This window comes from Uloborus diversus, chromosome 2 (assembly GCF_026930045.1).
Source record: "Uloborus diversus isolate 005 chromosome 2, Udiv.v.3.1, whole genome shotgun sequence".
Classification (NCBI taxonomy): Eukaryota; Metazoa; Arthropoda; class Arachnida; order Araneae; family Uloboridae; genus Uloborus; species Uloborus diversus.
Window position 1 is genome coordinate 72,184,725 of NC_072732.1, and position 20,081 is coordinate 72,204,805.

General features: G+C 32.3%; 1 protein-coding gene across 1 annotated transcript in view; it reads left to right on the top strand.

The window, feature by feature from the left end:
* LOC129216359 (lachesin-like) overlaps positions 1-20,081 on the top strand; it is a 121,759-nt gene that overhangs the window by 14,285 nt on the left and 87,393 nt on the right. The gene's annotated exons all lie outside the window — the stretch shown is intronic.

The window sequence follows — 20,081 nt, forward strand, 5'->3', positions numbered from 1 at the left end:
TCCACACTTATGACAATAGTCACCTTTTATTCTACCAAAACATTGTGATAAATTCGAAATTCTAACAGTCAGAGTTTGTAAATAAAATTTTTTTTTGCCAAAATAATATAAAACTGGATATAGTTCGTTTTGAAAGTAAACTCCTCATTTAAAAACCGAATTTTATATTTATATTTTCATCATAAAATCCATACGAATGCAGTCAAAATGACACCATCACACCTCCGATATCCTTTTAGATGATACGGTATACCAGTAAGTAAAATGTTCTCAGCACACTTTTTGCTACTTTAAAAAGAGTGACATTATCTAGACCCCTAATGGAATACTAATTGCTTTTTCTGTTGAGATCAAAATGTTTTCTGTTCGCTAGATATCATATGCTGTTAGCAAATGACAATACAAAAAGAAGAGTTGGTAAGGAAAATTATAGAAGCAATAAATTCTAACGATAAAGAGCACTTATCAAAACTCCAAACTTTCCAAGGATATCGGTTGCGACACAGTAAGCTCGAAGGAGTGATTTTTTCTCCTAATCCGTGTTATAGGTTAAAAAATGATAACTATTGTTTTGAAAAAGTAAAAAAAAAGAAATATTCAAACTCACACATTTAACTATTGCTAAATTAGCTGTCCCTGCAATACCTTGCTTGTACTATAAAGTTAAAAAAAAAAAAGATCTAAGAGCAAACGTAAATTCCCCATCCATTCTCAAAAGAAAAACAAATGTTATGTGTCGATAATAAAAATGCACGCACATAATTTTATTTAAGCTCCTATCATACTCCAAGAAGGAAAAAATCTGATATAATGATGACAACTGTTTGTCATTTTTTTTCCCAAAGAATAATGCATCTGGTTTAAATGTGATTAGTATCGTTTAAAACCTCCGTAGCTTAGGGATAAAGTTAAAGAAAAAATAATCTGGAACATACAATCCAAAAGAAATTGCCACTGAAAAATAGATGAATAAAAGCTATCAAAAAATCAAGATTTATCGTTAAAAAATATTCATAGTAAATAAAACAAAACGAGGGAAAAAAATAATACATTTACGTGGCACGCTACTTACAAACGACAAGATAATATATTTTGAGAAACGTGAGTTATTTTGCAAACTGACAACAATAAGTAATCTCCATTGCTGAACCAGAATCAAAAGAAAAGCTCCCAAAAACACACACACAAAAAATAAACTAATTGAAATTCTTAGTGAAATGAGGACAAAATAAAAATCTGCGCTTCCTCTGAAGAAAAAAGAATTCAATCGAAAATTGTTTTAGAGTTACAGTGAATAAAAATTCCCCCTCCTCTCAGAGTAATTTTATCAAAATACACACCCCATTTAAATATATACTAGGTGAAAACCGCCTATTCCTATTTTTCATTGAATATATTCTTCGCTGAATAGTTCATTCTTCACTGATTATTCTTAATCAAAGATAAATCTTTTGAGTAAACATGCCTGTAGATAATGTATAATTTGAAATGGTACTACTTCCAAAAAAGTTAAAAGTTGTTATGTGGTCCGTTTACGGTAACCTTCCCTTATGTGTTAGTTATACAAGCCTGCAGCATTTGAGCACGTGCAATTCATGAAGCGATTTTGAAAGCCTTCTTACATTTCAAAAAAAAAAAAAAAAAAAAATTTCAAATGCTGAAAAAAAATGGGCAAAAAAAAAAAAAAAAAGCAGAAGTTGCTAAATGCTCTTCTACGAGAAAAGCTGATATGAATTCCAAATTTGTCTGCGGTAAATACATCCTTACTATTTTCTGTAGATTATGGAGAAAATAAATTTTAGTCGCCATATTTTAAGCATGATTTAAAACAAGCAGAGCAGTTTAATTTTCAACGTTTCTAGGTGATTACATAAGTGTGAAAATAAAAAAAAAATGCCTTACCCGACTTAGTATGCTCCAAGAATAGAATAACTGTTTGAGTAATAACTGCATCTGATCATTTCTAGTAGACTTTATCCAGATTGAAGCAGCAGACTTTTCCATTGTATATATTTTTGAAATCAGAACCGTTAAGATATGAAAGTAAGACAACAAATCTTCATTTGATGGTTTTTTCAGTCTCAGCTGTCTAAAACATAAAAAATCAGGATGTCGATCTTTCGATGTAAAAAGAACGGGGTAAACGTGTTTACGGCGTTTGTCCTCGGAAACGGTAGTAACAAACCACTCCTCCTGAGAGTTGTTGTGGTACGTGGCCAACTTGAACGAGCCCTGACATTAATCTTTGCGTGCCTCGAAAGAAAGAAGAGCAATCCAAAATTTGAAACCACATCTTACGAGTGGTTCAATTCCCCCATCCCCTGAAAAAGTAAAGGATTCATCTTGTCTTCAAGGAAACTCTTCACTACTGAAGGAGCCTGGAAACGAAACTAAAAAAAGAACATCGAATAAAAGATATATAAAGAGATCTATGAACAAGAGAAGGAAATGCGATGGTTCTAGAAGCATCAGAACGTCCAATACACCCCTAGGGGGATGCGAACGCTGTCGGATGTATGAAGATGGTTTTCTATTCTATCAGGAAGGGGTACGAAAGATCGGAGACTTTTTCGCCGAGTAATATAGTTTATGCATTGCGTTAGAGTCTATGCTTAGAGTTGGTTGGAGAAAAAGTGTGCCCCGTTCTTTTTGGTATTCCGTTCCACTTTTTGTGTTTCCTGTTTTTTTTTTTCGCTGCGGCAAAGCAAATACTGAAACTGCGTTGTGGGTTTTGTATATTGTGTTTCTTCCCCCCGATTTCTGATCGCGGGGAAGTGGGCACCATGTTAAGTACATGTAAAAAGTAGCAAGCCAGCATGGAAATGTATTGCTTTCTTGCGCTTTCTACTCTTTCAGGATTCATTTTTCAATGCAAGAGCATAAAGCTTGCAGAAAAGAAAGTTGTTAAGGTATGAAAGAAAGATGGTAACTGAAATCCTTTGATATTGTTCATTCTCAAGAAAATGCTAAGCTATATATTTCTGCCTATCTCTCTGTCTACGTCTACTGTGGGTACATATATATATATATATATATATATATATATATATATATATATATATATATATATATATATATATATATATATATATATATATATAGCGGAACATGCGGCAAAGTGAAATGGTGAAATATTTCCTCTGGATTTCGCTCCACCCATGTGGTATATGTAATATATTCCAGTCAGTCAGGAAAAAATAAAGCCGAAGATTAAAGCATTTGGTAATGAAAGCAATTTTAAAAAATTATATTCATATTGTAATATTTTGTTGTAAATCAAAAAATATTTTTGTTTCTATAAAACGATAAAGTTCTAGTAACTAACATTTTAAATATTAATTCAGACTTCCTAATATTCAATGCAGTATTAGATTACTTAATATTAAGCTTATTTGCATTTTAAAGAAGTTGTACAGTTAGTCAAATACATACGGGGCAAACTGGATGGAGCAAAGTGAAGTGGTTTGTTTCATTTCCTCACTCAATCATCTTTACTAATAATAAAGCAGTAAGTCTATCTGTCGGGATATCTGTCTGTCAGGATCTCTCTCTGTCCGGATCTCTGTGACTCGCATAGCGCCTAGACTGTTCGGCCGATTTTCATGAAATTTGGCAAAGTTAGTTTGTAGCATGGGGGTGTGCATCTCGAAGCGATTTTTCGACAATTCGATGTGGTTCTTTTTTTATTTCAATTTTAGGAACAAAATTATCATAAGACGGACGAGTATATTACGAAATTATCAAAACGTGGAACCGTAACATGAGCACAAGTCAGTTGGCGAGATACGAAACTATTATAACGTGGAAACGTAACATGGGCACAAGCCAATTGGTGAGATACGAAATTATCATAACGTGGAACCGTAACAAGGGCACAAGCCAATTGGCGAGATACGAACAAAAGACCTTTTAATTTTTCTATTACGGGCAAAGCCGTGCGGGTACCACTAGTTTACCACTATGTGTGTGTGTGTGTGTGTGTGTTTGTCTGTGTGTCTCTGACTTATATAGGGAATTTCTTATGGAATAAAAACTATGTTTATTGCACTATCCAGTAGTAAGTAACATAAACATAACTACAAACTGGCAACCTTCTCCGTTTAAAATTAGGTAAAACAATATTATGATTTGGCTGGAATGAAACATTTGTTTTCCATTTCATTAGTGTTAATTTATTTTTCCCTTTTTACCCTATTTTCCCAGTTAAAGTCAGAAAAAGAAGTATAAAGCATGAAAGAAGGCTTAATGCATCTTAAAAATGTCGCGAAAAACAAAAAAAAATAAATAAATAAAAAAATTAATAAAATAATTAAATAAATATCGAAAAATTAAAAATTGAAAAGTAGGGTATTGAGATGGGGAAAAATGTCTGTCGGTCTGTCGGTATGTCGGTCTTTCTGTCCGTCCCCCCGAATAATTTTTGAATGAATAGTCCGATTCGAACAAACTTTTTTTTTTGTTCGAAAGATCTCGGCGAGGACACCTCATTCCCATATTTCACTTTTTGATTTGAACTATGTTTTGTTCAATTTTGAACAGTTAAAAAAAACTTAACATTAGCGCCTACGGGGAAACTGAAAGTCAATGTAGATTCCGTACTTGAAGGCAAAGTTTTTTCAAACAAATTTTGTTGTAAATAGCTCTTGACGCCAAACTCCAGACTCCGACTCCAAGAATTTAGAGGCACCTGACTCCTGTGCCCGACAATTAATCGGACTCCGACTCCCCAACTTCTACTCTGACTTCGTAGCTTTGGAAAAAATTTTATACACGGAGGACAAATGACTGCCTCCGATTCTTGGATATTCGTCTCCGACTCCTTTATCCCAAAATGAGATTGACTCCGACTCCGCAGCTATGGTTTTCACTGTGAAATAATTATTGTTGATATGATTTGTTTTTATTTTCACGCTAAAATTTTAATTTAAGTATTCAGTTTCGGCGAATAAACTCGAAGTCATTTATGTTTCAACATAACGATATGCGCAGACTTTTTTTTTTTTTGACTGAAAAGTATTTCTTTAAGTTGATATTTTATTGTTTTTATTTATTTTGGTAAGTGCACTAATTCATTTAAAAAATTAATTTTGGCAACAGGGGAAAAAGAAACGATTTTTTTTATATGATGCATTTATTTTAATAAGCTTACTAATTTTAATTATTATTTTTTTGTTTTGAAAGCTGTTAAAGAATTTTTTTAGGGAAAAAAGTGTATTAGCTGCTTTGTTTAAAAGGTGCTGCTTTTTTTTACGCATCTATTTTTTTTAAATGTGTAAGGAATACTTTATTCCTAGAAATTAGCAAAAATATGTTTGAAACAATTTGCGGTTTTAGCTATTTTTGAGAATATTGATCAGGTACTAGAAAGCAGTATGGGTATACAGGAAAGTAGGCTCGTATAGTTCTAGACGGTACTTCTTGTTTGAAATAACATTTGGTCATAATCTTGACTATTCAAATTTACGTTTTACCGAAATCAGATTTGTATAAGTTATCGTCTTGGCAACTTGCTTATTTTTGTTGGGACAGTCTTAAGCACGCGTTTATGTTTTGGCAGTACTTAAAAGAATGATAAATACAATACTCCTTAACTAATTAAAGGTAATTCGGATTGCTTTTTTAACAGAAAGAAATAATAATGTTTTTTAAAAGTATATTTGTTTATGCTTACAATTTAGAAGCTTATTTATTTATCTATTTTCTTAAGTATTTATTTATTTTTCTTAACCATTTAGCATCGGAAAATATAAAGCCAGAAGGGCTTCCTTTGCCCAAAAGAAAGAGCAAAATCATTTTTTTTAAATACAATGTTTTTATTTTGATGTGCTTTTTATTTTAATTATTTTTTCCCTTGAAAACGAGGCACTAGCTGCATTGTTTAAAAGTATCAGCCACTTTGTTGGTTTTATTATGTTTTTAAGTATATATTACCTCCAATAAGATAGGTACACTTGACTTGTACTTGTTTTTAGAAGTTATCCTAAAATATTGAAATAATATGTTTGTAATAATTTGCAGTCTTAGCTAATTTAGATAATATTGATCAGATGCTACAAAGTCGATATTATTGTTTGGGAAAGCATGCTTGGTTAATACATGAAGTACACCGCCAGCTCAGTCAATTCCAGCCGAGTATTTGGATGGAACTTGTTGTTTAGATTTTTAAATGATTTGCTTTTTTAGAAACATTACCATGAAATTTGTCTGACCTGACAGTATGTCACAAACGGACTTGAACATGGATTGAAAGAACTAAGTAATTTGCATATTATTTCATGTCCTGAAAATAGGAGCTTTTCAAAAATGTATGCAATTTAGACGGAAGCTCTAGCAAGAGAAATAAGAAGCTCTCAAATAAAGTTGTCTAAAAGTGTTTTTTTTTAGTTTAACATAATAAACACTGTTAATTGCATACTGTTAATTGCACAAATTTGCAAATTACTGTAAACACGTGTTTTGCGATTGCATTGAACCTGGTTTTTAAAGCAAAAAAAAGTGAGCGTTTTTCGTACGTCTCTTTATCCATAAGCTTAGGTAGTTTGCATTGCAAATGGGTTTCCTTGTAACGTAACCTCAAAACACGTGTATGTACACTGGTGTAAGAAATTAAATTAATTTTCAGATTTGGTCAAACATTGTTCTGAACTATTGGGCCGATTTCGAGGAAATTTGGTATGTGCATACATGAAACAATACAAACCAAATAGCCATCTAAAATTTAAAATACACACGCATGGTCATAAAAAACACTCCTTATATTCGGATGGTATAAAACAGCGGTTGCTAAATTGGACAAAAACAACAAAAAAAAAATGTTTAGTAGGGAATATGATCCCTTGTAAGAGACATATAGGACTCGCAGTGTGACTTTTTACTTGAAACGAAGCAGTTTATAGGATCTTGGGGCAATTTTTTTCCACTCGTTCAACAATGCTATACTCAGGCTGTAGAGGGTCCCCGGTGGGGTATTGCGAGTTGCTATTGCCTTCCCAAGAACGTTCCAAACCTGCTCTATAGGATTGGAGTCTTGAGATGTGCTCGGCCATTCTGTCTTGTAAATATCCTCCTGTTCAGGAAATTCGTCCACCAAAAGAACTCTATGTGGTCTTGTGTAAATATCTATTAAAATTAACTCAGGGCTAAAAGCGCCTCTCAAGAAGTGGGTGTAGGGCTCCAAGACCACATCCCTATACCTCACAACGGTAACAGAGCCTCTCCCAAAGGCATGGAGGGCTGTGCAGCTATCCAACATAATGCATTCCCAAACCGTCAAACCTTCTCATCCATAATGATCGATTTCGCGGTTATTGGAGGGCAGGTAGTTGCTCCCAGTTCAGCTTAACCAACTATTATTGTCCTACGTTCATTGGATAGAAGCAGGAATCCACTACCTACACTCCAATATGCGCGAAATCGACCATTACGACAGTGGTGGTTTGACGGTCTGAACAGGCATCATGTTGGGTGACCGGACACCCCTCCATGTCTTTGAGACTTAATCCTGGGGTAATTTTAAGGGATGTTAACGCAAGGACACATAGAGCTCTTCTGGTCGACGAATTTCTGGAAGGGGAGGATATTCTCTGGAGGGTTACTCTAATCATATAGTGCATGCCTGGTACGCTCTCGGGAGAGCAATAGCAACTCGCAACACCTTTCCGGAGGCCATATATAGTCTGAGAACTGCGTTGTTGAACGAGTGGAAATGATTGTCCCAGGATCCCATAAACTACTTCATTTCAAGTATGGAGTTACACTGCAAGGTCTATAGGTTTGATAGAGGGGGCCATATCCCCATTAACCCATTTTGTTGTTCAATTTTGCAACTGCTGTTTCATACCATCTAACTGTAACGAGTGTTATTTATGATCATGCGTGTGTATTTAAAATCTTGGATGGTTATTTATTTTGCATTGTTTCAATGTATGTGCATACTAAATTTAATTAAAATCTGTCCAGTAGTTATAAAAATATTTGACTATATCTGAAAATTCTCTTAATTTCTTACCCCAGTGTAGTAATCTGGTCTTTTGTACAATCAAACGTTGTTATTTTTAATTTTACTTTTGAAGAACACAGCTACATATTCAATTTTACAATTTCAAATATCAAACAGATAAAGAAAAGCTCCTAAAATGCAAGCTTGGGCTATATTCGGTCGGGGTGATCAAATCATGGCCCCCATGGCTCTCCCCTCGATCTGCTTTTGAGAAAAATTAACATAGAGAGAACTTTCTGAACAAAAGTATAAATAAATGCAATAATAATAACAGCATGATGTGAATACCAATACACTGCGGGTAATATTAAAAATGTTAGTGTAGAGTCTCTGGAACTGATACTGTATTAATTTAAAAATACGCACCATCTATTACAGGAAGAAAGAAAAAAAAAACCAAGCAACATTTTTACCATTAGTTTTATCTCCCCTTTAAAGTGTCCGACTGAAATATTACCTGTACATTCAAGAAAGAACTAAAATACCAATTTTTGCTCAACCTGGTTAAAAATAAAACTTATGTGTAAATTCAAATGCATTTTCGCTTTTTTAATTAAAAGTTTTTATAAAATTTACCAACCAAAATACCAAATATGGGCATTCATGTATGTACACAAATTAGACATTATACTTATTAAAGTGCGTACCTAATTATAAATTATTATTAATAGAAATCGATGTATAAATTTAATTTGTTTATATCTTTCATTTACTTTAATTTACTAGAAGATTTATCAAAATTTGAAAACGTAAATACAGAAAAGTACATTTCTATACTTTTTTCCTATTGTATAAAACTGTTTAACGTGACCGAAACATTTTTTTCGGTAAATCTCGAAATTTTTCGATTTCCGGTTCTTCCTCGAGCAATATCTATTCACAGTTTACTTCCACAGATACCGAGCAGCGTTTCTCAAACCCAATTTATCAGTATTCTACTGGTGGTGTTGGAATTTTCTGAGGAGTATCTGTAAATCTGGAACTATTCAGGTGTCACAGAAATAATATGGTAATGGGATACACAGTACATAGACATATTTCAGGAAACTCGGTTCTTTGGATGGAATGTGCTCAGCATGTTCAGAGGAACCACACATGTCGCATATGAGCGCATGATTAATTCATGCTCGTGCATGCTCGGGACTTTGTAATATATATATATATATATATATATATATATATATATATATATATATATATATATATATATATATATATATATATATATATATATATATATATATATATATATATATATATATATATATATATATATATATATATATCCTCGATAGACTTGGTTAGAAAAACTTAAAATACGGGAAATATAGAGATCAAAAACTAATTAAATTGAAAATAACTAAAGGAATTAAAGATGACTCTTTCGAAAGATAAAAAATTTATATTTTATGAAAATAACATTTTTATACATATTATTTTAGATCAGTTTAACACATTAAAACCATCAGTTTTGCTATAAATAAGGAAGAAAACACCAGGTGTGAAAACGTTCTAGATCCTTTCAAATTTGCTTTTTTATCGTAGAATGAATTATAAAGTAATGATAGACATTGCTTTTGTTAGCTTGATTTCTATAAAAGTAAAGAAAGGGGAGAAAAACCAGTCAAAAATATTTATTTACTATAAAAAAATTGCTACAATAAAAATTAAATTGACGTGAAAACACGCAATAAACCACGCTATCTAAGAACCACAAGAATACATTATTAGAAAATACCAAATCATGGCAAATATAAATAAATAAACAGTACTGATAAATTAAATAATTGAATAAATATTCAAATGTAAAAACAAAATTAAAGTATTGAGATGGGGTAAAGTGTGTATAGTCTCTCCGTTGGTCTGTCTGTATCTCGCTTTCTTGCAGAATGTGAAAGGATTAGTTTAATTCAAAGAAACCATTTCAAAACGCGAAAATCTGGGTTGGGGCACATTGTTCACACATCTCCTCCCCCCCCCACTTTTTTTTTGACTTGAGACATTTTTCGTTAAACTTTTTTCAATGAATTTTCTAATTTTAATGTTTTAACTTAGGAAATGTCAGACATTGCGGTTTAATGAAGCAGTTAATGGTGTCAAAATTGGTATATTCTGTTGTTGCTCAGCTTGTAACCGTAAAAAAAATTATTCTTGAGTCCAGGTCGGTTTTTAAATTTGCCCTGGAGACGGGCACGTTCACGCATATTTAGTTTGACACCTAATGTGGTTCCGTTAGTGTTTTGAACATAATGTCTGATCATCGCTAAAATAAAGTCAATTTATTACAGACTGAATAGTGTATAAAGTTGAAGCTAAAGGGGCCTGAAGACAGCACTATATGATTGCAAGTTATACGATACGAATGTGTAACTTAATTAAAAATTAAATGGTTATTTTCAAAACTAAATAGCTGGAAAATACTAAAAATGTTTGAGACAGTTTGGAGCGAAAAAAATGTAAGGGGCACGTTAAGTTAGGCACAGTAAGAACGATCGCAAAGGTGCTCCGACGTTCAACGCGTAAGCTTGATCCGTCGCCAAGCTTGGATTTATTTTTGACGTGCAAAAAAAAAAAAAAAATAATAATAATAATAATAATAACATTTTAGTTCATTAAAATACAATTCTCAAAAACATTCTGCTAATTTTTATACATTTGTTTTTTCTTAATTAAGTATTATTTATTCACAACAGGCTTCAAAACGTTCAACTTAAAATTTATTTAATTTGGTAGAAAACAGATTATTCTTCCTGCATGCTGGACTAAAGCTCGATTAATGCTCAAAAACTTGTGAGAATATTCGCTTAAGGAGTAGCATCAATTTTTTATGACTGTTGGCTCTCCAATTGTAATTCGTTTTGAAAAGGGGGGCACTGCGTAAACGTGCCCCTCGGCCTACCCTAACGCCTACAAGTATTTTTAAGGTATAGTAGACAAATATAAATATTGCCATTTGATTTTACTTTCGACTTGGATGTTACGACCTTCATTAACTGTGTAATAATTTTACAAAATAAGATAAGGTATGCGAATAGTACTAATTTCAATTGAAAACCGTATATTTACACAAAAAAATTAACAAAAGAAAAGTGGAAACAAAAATAAGCCCTCTCCAAAATAAATGTCAAAAATAAATAAACAAACATATAAAAATAATGCTTTTCAAATGCCATAAAACAGAATAAAATTACACAAAATAACACATACTTCGTTCAATGCAGATATAAAATTGAAGAAAAACACTACTTATATGTTTCCTGTACCAGTCAGAATTGTAATAAAGACACAATGAGCCCAATTCTAAGTGATGATATTTATCTTTTGACTTTTCCCCGGGGGGGGGGGGGGGGCTTTATGTATTTAGTGATTGCATTTCTATATTATGCGAACAAACATTGTATATTATCAAGAAATTTCCAATTTTTCAATAAATACATCTCATTTAGATGTAACTCCTTAAACGCACGAAAAGTTTTATATTATATTTCTAAAAAAAAAATAAAAAAAATTTAACTTATTTGTCGGTACTTATTTACTGTGTATAATACAAAGGTACTGAAATTCGTGAAACGAAGCTGAATTCTTACCGAAATATTTTATGTTGGAAAAGTCACTCTATATAAACTCCAGTAATAAATTTAAATATATAAACGTTTTAAAATATTTAAATATATATCCTCATATAAATAATAGCCGATGATAAAGTAACCCGCGTGTTTAAGTAATGAAACTCACGCCACGGCATGATAATTTGGTAACATGTTTTGGTGACGAGTTATCGTGACGAGGTTGAACTCGATCCCGTGACTTATCTGTTTTACTGGTAAGAGTGTCATTTAAAGAGAATAAAGAAACGTAAAAATGATCAACAATGACCGTTATCTACTGGAGTATATGTTTGTTGGAGTTAGGGTTAAACTGCTAAAATTAACTTAAAACTGCTAAATAACTGCTGGTTTAAACTGCTAAATAAAAACCACCAAAATATCACCAAACAGGCAATCGCTGCGTTCAAAATGATTATAGAAGCATATTTTCACCCTTCATAAGATGACGGGAGACTTTCTAGTTATTTAATAATTCTCTTTCGCTGCATCGAACAATTAATTTCAAATACATGATGATTTCTTCAATTTTGCAGTCAAAATTCAATAATGCATTTACTCACTTGTATTGATCAAACTTGATGTGTATTCAAGTGTTAACCGAAAGTTACAAAGGTGAAATTAGAGTACGCTCAGGTTGTTACAATAGTTTGTGGTCTGCTGAAACTCTTAAATGTCACACTGCGGGAGAAATAAGGAATTTCATTAAATTGCGGTAAACCTTGCATGCTATGCGTTTCAGGGAACCACTAAAACCTATAAGTTTGCGTCGGAATGTCCAAGAGTTAGTTAAATGTGATATTTGCAATTTAGTACTTAATTGCTAAATCTCAGATAAGTGCTGAAAATCATATATATTAAGAAACAGCTTCATTTCTAATCATTCACATTTAGAAAGTCATTTCAGCTATATAAAGGCTGTGTTAAAACATAACTATAATACATTATATACGTTATTTAACATTATTAGTTCTTTAATCAAAACTTGTAGCAAGCAAGCGCTTATAACTTATGATAGTTTGAAATGATAGACATATTTAATAAAAATTTGGTTTTGATAGTTAACAAACTAATTAAGCGATATTTTAGAACAGTTAGTAATCCAACGTTGTGAAGCACAAAAATTGCAAAATTATTGCAGACACGTGTTTTGGTGTTACAAGGAACACCTTTTTCAATGCTAAGAAATGTGAGCTTCTGGATGAAAAGTCATCCGAGAAAAGCAACATGGTGGAACAGGAGAATGCAGAGTGGTTTCATTTTTGGACTTTTTGCATTGTTTATGAGTTTTCTTGGAAAATTTATTGCTTAACGGTTTTTTCCTGATGGAATTATATAATAAATTATGCCTCCAGGTGTCATTTTACCTTTTTTTGTTTTTGTTTAACTTCTATTTTTTGATATTTATACTATCTCTTGTTCCACCATATTGCTTTTCTCGGATGACTTTTCATCCAGAAGCTCACATTTCTTAGCATTGAAAAAGGTGTTCCTTGTAATACCGAAACCCGTGTCTGCAATAATTTTGCAATTTTTGTGCTTCACAACGTTGGATTACTAACTGTTCTAATTTTCAGCACAAAGGTATTTATACATAAGCGATATTTTGTTACACTATTACCAAATTATTAATAATTAATGACTTGGGGTATCTTTTAAACGATGTTAACTCTCCGATTTTATGGGATCTGGTTATATGGGAAGGTCGTTTAGTATCGGACAGCGGGTGGTATCGGACAAGGACTGCTTCTTAATTCCGCCGCCAGGGGCAGTACGTACTGGGTCAACATAGTGTACCGTATTGGGGAAGAAAGCCACAGACGCCATATTGGTTCAAATCAACCGTTTGTTCTGGTGTGTGAAGCTAGTTGTTTGTTTTTTGAGAGAATTGCAGTGCACGAACTTAACTTCTGGGACTTATATTTTACACATAGAGTAAGTTATATTGTTTCATTGTTATACCTTTAGACTGATAGTATATTAATCTAAGTATTATGAGCTATAAAAGTGTCTAGCTTAAATAATAACCTAGCGGTGGTTAAACAACTGTAGCTTTACTGTCGGCTGTATCGGACAAAGTTACTGGCCCCAAAATAAAATACTGACGGTGTTTTACTTTTAAAACAGGTTGAAATGGAAAAATCGCGACATAAATGGGATGAAACAAATATGAAAGAAGCCATTGAAAAGTTGGACTTAATAAAATGACAATTAGAGAAGCTAGTGAAAGATATTTAGTCCCCAAAAGTACTTTGGGTGATAGGATCAAATCTTTTCATTTTTAGACTTTTATACTATTCTAAGTAACCAACTACTTTGTTCGTTTCATTTTTTTGCACATTAAAATGTTATTTCTGAACTATATCTTTTTATTTTAACATTTTAATATGTTGTCCGATACAACCTTCCAAAATTTAAAATTGGCCAAAAATAGAGTTTGACAAAAATTTGTTTAAAAAATACGACTCCATGTTTTTTTAACCAAAGTTTACAATTTATGTTAGGTAACTTAGTATAGCATATTTTAGTGTAAAAACTAATTCTTTACAAATAAAACAAAAAGTGTTATGATTGAAAGGGCTTAGGTGTCCGATACTACCCGACCTTCCTCTAATATCCAACTCATCAATACATAGCATATTCATATACTTCATCTGTTTTTTTTTCTTTTACTATATACGGGTTATTTCTTAATGCCACGCATCAAATACAAATGTTTGTTTCCTAATTCAAAATTCCATTAAGTAATAGCTAGTAATTCAGTTTAGTATTTAATTTTTGAGTAGAACATGTATGTTACAAAGGTCATGGAATGTTCTACACCAAATATACACGCTGTAAAAAATGCGTAGAATGCAATAACACGTTTAAAGAAATCAATTAAAAAGTAAAATATTTGTAGTAATTATATATTTTTTTCATATTAATTTTTTCGCATGGTGTAGTAAAAAAATCGCAAGGTGGGTACGCGAAAAAAAGGCAATGCAGAACAATAAGCCCTCCCCCTCCCCAACTACTGATGTACGATAGTAACAATTTGATGCATAGTGATTTTACTGTCTTCAGTAGCCGAGCCTAACTGATGATAAAACGTAATCGACAAGCAGTTGTTACTAACAGGCAAATGTGAGAATTAATTATTACAAAAAAGTCTTGTCGCAATTGCCTGATCTTATTTTATAGTATATTTCTCTAAAATAGATTTCTAAAGAATTGAGACAAAATCGCTTTTATTTGAGAACATCACTTACTCAATATGGCTCCGAGACAATTTGGCTTAGAATTAAAAAGCAAGAAACCTTTTTTTTAATGTATCATCTTCCCAAAAATGATTCACCATGTTTTGAAATACATCTGTACTTAGAGATAAGCACAGACGGTATCATTTCTCAGAATAGAGCGGTTTCAAAAATGAGAACACGTCGAATTGGTTTGAGAATACGTATGTCTCAAAAATAAGCACATGTCGAATTGGTTTGAGAATACGAATGTCTCAAAAATAAGCACATATCGAATTGGTTTGAGAATACGAATGTCTCAAAAATAAGCACATGTTGTACTCTTCGTGAGTACGGTATTTTGCTTGTCTGTAACTTTTGCAAAGGCAAGTAGTGCATGGACTTATTCGTTCTCTTTAACAGCATAAGCAGTCTGGACGGGCCGTGATCGAACTGAAGCCGATACACTTTATAAATACGCTCAGTTAATTTTTAAACGGGGAGCAAAAAATACTTTTCACAACAGTGAGGAGTCTGCAGTGAGAAACAGTGGGAAATTTAACTCCCGCTTTAATTTCCTCACGTGCGTTATTTTTGAGATGCACGTGAGGTTATTACATTTACTTATTTCATTTACTTGTTTCTAAGACAAAATTGCTTGTAAAAATGGTTAGATTAGTTTTAGTTTCTAAGCAGATGATTTTTAACGGTGTAATAAGGCAAAATAGCCTTTATTTGTCAAAACTTCTGAAAAACATAATTGAAACTTTTTTTTTGTTTACATAGATTTTTTTTTTTACATATTTATTTTTCTTAGATACCATGTCATGAATACGCAAAATTAAATCACAAAACAGCAAGACCAGGAATTTAGGGGTGACCTTGCTTGGCGAACGTACCATGAAACTATAACAAACCAATCTGTTAAATGGACGATAATGTTCCACTCACTATGTGCGGTTTTTTTGGTAGAATTTACATTTGAGTTTTGCCTGCAGAACAATTTTTAGATTATTTTAGTTACATTTGCAGTTGCTTTACGTAAAAAAAATATAAAAAACAAAATCAAATTTAAATGCATTCTAATATGAACCTTAATGTATTGAAAGAAAGAAATAAGATTTTGAAATGCATTTTAAATACCCTTTTAAGGTGTAAAAGACACGATACGAAATTAAAAGAAATATTATAAGCAATACAAACTTATTATATAAAAAAACTAGTTGGCTCTGCCCCCTGCTCGCTAACTCTCACCAACTCCCCGAAGATTGCTTCGCAATCTCATTTGATTCCCAAAGATTTAAATAGTGAATTAGAAAGAAACTGATTAAAAAAGTATTATGAACTAGCTCCCTTTGTGTCAGAAAGCACCTCTTCTCCGGGTTTCAAAATAACTTGTACCAACTTGCCGAGCCGTAAGGGCTAAGGGGCTCCTGAGCATTGCATAACTGCAGTTTTGTACATTTGAAAAGTCGCTTTCATATTCGTGGTATCAAGTAATATATTTTGCTCTTTAGCCTAATGCTTGAATTGAGTTGAGCCTAAGATTTTCCGTAAAAATTGAAACCCTTAAATTTTGTAAATAAGAACGAAGAAACATGCGAATCAAAAAGACGCAACTATGGGAACGCCAAATTAAACATGGAATAATTTTAATGGAGAGGAATTTTTTCGAATTTTATTTTTAACGGCTTGTAACTTTTTTCTCTTTGGAGATAGAAGCTCAGTTTTTCGACCATTGGTAGAGTTAGATCTGAAGTAAAAAAAAGCCGCTATTTCCTGTGGTATCAAAAAGCAAACTGTGGGGCAATTCCTTCGGCTTTTATTGATAGATTTAACGAAGAAAGTAGTGCCTAAATTTTAGCTAAGCCTAAAAAAGTTCGTGCTAAAAACGCAAATAACTCCCGCCGTATTTAAGTTAGAGCATTGAAACAAATTGCGTAGTACGGGAAAAAAATTTCCCTTTCCAATGATATATAATATTAATATGCGCAAGTAATGCTTCATCCCTTTAATAGGCAATAATAGGCAATTTATACGAAATGTGAGCTAAAAAAATTATTACAAAAAAAACGAATTCGAATTTTAAAAAATAAAACCACAGGTGCACACCCCCGGGGCTCGAAGTAATTCTGTACAAAACTTCAAGGCTGTAGGTGCTATGGGGCACCCTGGACGCACGTCCGCCACAGACTTCCCTCCAGAATTTCTTTGAAACCTTACTTTTATTTACTATAAAAAGATAACAAACACTACTATATAGACGCAACTACTATATTGAAGGTTGTTTTCAACAAATGCAAACACGAATACACTTTTTTGTTTTACAATTTTCTTATATGTCTCTCCCAATAAATCACAGATGTGTATTATGTATAAACAAAATAATATTCAAAGGAGAATTGTGTCTTTTTTTTTTTTTAAATACGATTTTTTGTATTAGTCAAAATTTTTCAATGAAATCTTGTCAGAAATGAGGTTCTATAAAGGAAGTAAATTTTCAACTTAAATAGATTATAAACGTGAAATCCTTCAGCCAACTGCACAATAAATAGTAGTAATATCCTCATTCCTAATAAATTTTAAATACATTTCCCACCAGTCATTTTTCTAACGTTTCTTTATAGAAATAAAATTATGAGCACCTTGTTTCACATGAACTTAAGAAACAAATGTCTTCATAATCCACAAATTTAAATTTAATTTGCTGCGTCTAAATGCTTCGTAATTAGTTCAGCTAGCTTCAGGACCGTAATGCTTAATCGACATTCTAAAAGGCGCTGGAGGAGTACACTCGGGTTGTCATAATTAGTTGAAGGATACAATGGCAGTTGGATGTAACGCTTTTGGAACGGTACAGCTTCGGACAATTGCAAATTAGGATTTCTGATTTGTCGTCAGAGACTGAGACACTGAATGGTATAAATTGTTAATATTGTAAGAGTAGTTAAACAAGACATTGCTTGGGTGAAGTGCCGTGCTGAAATTATGTACGGAAGTTGATTAATTATATTATAATAAAGTGATGTCTTATTGGTAAGATTGCATCTGGAAAATTAATTTAAATTGTGTGGTTCAGTAATTTTGTAGTAAGTAATTTAGAATAGATTGTACTAAAATTTGGGAAATTAAGAAAAAAGGAAATTGATAATATTGGTGGCTATACTTAAACATATCTATATATGACATCAATTGCGTTAAGATAAATGAAAGAAAAAAAGCATCAATTCGTCACCAAAAAGTTCAATAAGTTAATTAAATTATAATATATATTACTATTCATTTGAAACATTATTTCTATATGTTTTAAGATTTATAGTTGTCAATGATGATGTTAAATGTATACACCTGCCTGTTAGCTGTTTAAAAACAATATATTAAGCACATACATTTCCCATGTACTTTTGCTTTATTCTGCAATGCACAAAACTGATATTTACAGTAATAATCCACCACCCTACTCTCGGTTCAAATTTAATTTTAATTTGATAGTTATTAACCATTTACCTCTAAATTGTTGAAAATACTTGTCGAAACAATTTACAAAATGATTAATGTTTGACCATAAATAAAGTCAGTTTTATTGTCTTGCATAGTAAAAATTAATTTGGTTTAATCCAGCGGAAAAAAACGCTAATTACAATGCATACCGGAAGGAGAAAACTAAAGGTAATACATAATTTATTGAATGGACAATATTAAAAAAAAATTAATGCATGACTCTTTTAAAGAGTGTAATTGAAACTAGTTTCTTTTTTTATGCTTTTAATGAGAAAAAATGAAATTTTGTTGAAGCAAAAATCTAACTTGTATGTGACTACTTTGTTTTCGATAATTTTCAAATTGTGTCCAATGCTTCGCGAAACATAAATTGTAACATTAAAAAAATATTTGTGAAATACACAAGAAGAAAAATAATAAGTTTTATTAATGGTTGTAAATAGGGGAGACAATGTCTTTATTTTTTTTTTTTAACTCGGTAGAACTTGCGTGGTAAACATCGTACAAAACGTTGCGTGGCGTACCTGTATGACCCCATCTATTAATGTTTGCTTAATGCGATTTATGAATGTAAATTTTAATAAAAGTTTTTGTCAATTTGTAAAATGGATGTTTTTACATACAAATATAGCATTATAAGATACTTTAAATTGATTACTACAAAAAGGATCTTAGTAAAGCTTACTATGTTTTAAAGACAGATGATGAAACGAACAAAATAACAAAAGAGTACACTTAATGCATGTTATGCAAAAAAAAAAAAAAAAGAACTTAGTGGTTTCTAGAACATTCCTTGCACATATTTGACTGAGTGAATCTTTTTCTTTGCTACATCCGGGGTGATCTTGGCCTTCTTGAGTGGCTTTCGAGCAGGCATCCCATTGACAAAGAGTCTTTGCTGGACCAATGGTGGGTCCACCTCCATACCATATGCTTCAGACTGTTAGCAAGGTCTTTACTAGTTTCTCTTCTGTTGGCCTTGACCATCTAAATAAGTTTTCTCTCCATTTTTGGAGACCTTTTGCATTTTCTGTCGCATTTTAGCAACTTCCTTGGGACAACTGGTAAGTTTTCTTTGGCAGAAACATTGATTCTGCTGACAGCTTTTGGGGAAATAGTAAGTTTTTTCGCAAGTTCCTTTAGTGAAAAGGTATTTTGGTGTGACATGCACATAACCAATGCTTTTTGCGTGGTGAGAGATCAGGCAGCTGACCCATTTCACAAAATTCAACAAAACCGATGTTTGAAGAGGAAAATATGAAAACGAACTCTAAAACTGTTCCCTGAAACCACTGGGCAAAACAAAATCACCCACAAACTTGTTATTTTGCTGGTCCTAGAGCAAAAATACACGAAAAAATACTTAACACCACTCAGAGCTGCAGAAAAAGCTTTGGAAATACAGCCGACCATAATGACGCAGGATATCAGATAAGACTCGATGCTGCTATGGAAGGGAAACACAAAGCAAACGGGAAATTTAGCGCCGAAATAATGTATATAGTACTTTAACTCTTCTCGAAAAACATAATTTGGCTTTAAAATGGATCTAGAGGCTATTTTTAAGCGAAAATATTCTATTTTCCTGTGTTTCGCTCTGTAAGTCTAATAAATTTTAAACCTCTGTTTTCCGAAGCTGCAAAAAAGCTATTACTTTATCAGGGTGATTTGGATAAGATATAGATATCGACTTAAAAAATGACCACTTAAAACGTTAGGAAAGTATTGCTTCATCTTCGAGATTAACATCACTTTGTC